The sequence below is a fragment of the Myotis davidii genome, unplaced genomic scaffold, assembly GCF_000327345.1.
Source record: "Myotis davidii unplaced genomic scaffold, ASM32734v1 scaffold560, whole genome shotgun sequence".
Lineage (NCBI taxonomy): Eukaryota > Metazoa > Chordata > Mammalia > Chiroptera > Vespertilionidae > Myotis > Myotis davidii.
This window is the reverse complement of record NW_006294418.1, coordinates 3520091-3521511: the sequence shown is the minus strand read 5'-3', so window position 1 is coordinate 3521511 and position 1421 is coordinate 3520091.

Below are 1421 nucleotides of genomic sequence, written 5' to 3'. Positions count from 1 at the left end.
GTCATGGGCAAGCAAAGAAGAACCAGTTCAGTAAAATGTCCTCCACTTTTTCATAAGCTGCTTATTAATGGACCCAGCCATAATTCCACTGTGACCACTGCAGGGAGCGGGGGAGGACAGGGCTGTCAGAACCCACTTCTCTGTAAGGTTAAGGCCATTACCGGCCAGATGTTTAGCAGCCAGGGAAACACTGGCATGTAAAACAGAACAGGGGCCTGCAGAACTTAGGATGTGACATTTAGAGAAGTGTGATAACTTGTAAACACCAAAGTATTCAACTTTTATCAAACTTTGAAATCAGCTTTCTGAAATTTGCAGTTATTAAACTTAAGCCTTAATCTTTGGTCCGGTGCCCTTATGAGTCATCAAACAAACTCACAGGAGGAAGTATTTGAGAGAAGACAAAAATGAGAGTAAATTGATTAATAATCATTAAAATTCCCTGGGATCTCAGAAAACCCATAGCAAAGAGCACTGGGCACTGGATAAATATTGATCTAAAGAGCCAGAGCCTTGCTGAAGATAAGATATCAGGGAACATGCTCTGTGAAAACAGAGTCCAGAACACAATACATATATATATTTTCCACATGAACAGCAGCAGGGAAAGGGAGAAGAGTGGCTACAGAAAGGCAAGAAGGATGACTAGATATTCCTTAGCCCTTGGCCTGGTGCCTATTTGGGAAAAATGAAAGGAATCAGTGCATGAAGTGTTCTGAGAGCATCATTGAGTATTGGACATTTTATGGCCAAGCATGTTTAGGTTTGCTCCTAGATAGGTGGGCCAGCCCTCAACTAGGGACTCCCACGTTCAACTGCTGTGTAAAAGTTAGGATTTAAACACTTAATTTCAAGAAAAGAAGGAAGGGGGCAGATAGAGGACCCCCGCGGCATCCCCCATCTGAATGCCTGATGTAACAAATCTGAAAGAAAAGCAAAAGTGTGGCTCTGTTTACATTCATTTTTAGAGTTAAATTTAATAACTTTCTGACACACGAAGACCATTGAAATAGCAAAACTACCGGTAATTGTTATTCTGAGATTCTCTACACTAGGAAGTCCTATGAATGACATTGCATGTGCTGCTCAGGTGAGGGTCTTAAATAATTTCCTCCGGTTCTGGTGTCCATCTGTACCTTCCCCCTCCCCCAAAGGAGTGGGGCGGATTTTTGTCATTTTGTTTGTGGTTGCGGGGCATTGCTGTGTTAGGGGCTATAAAATGGAAGCTCAGGAGGGATGAAGGGCAGTGTCAGTTTGCAACTGAGAGCAAAAGGTACCACCTGAGTGTCTTGCTCAAGGCCAGGGGCTTCCTTCAGATTAATGTATATCGGTAATCAGCTTAACTAGGCAGGTGAGGTGTTCATTAGCTAGGCTGGGCTTTAAAGGGGAAGAGGGGGTGGTCCAGGACTGAATGTAGAAGA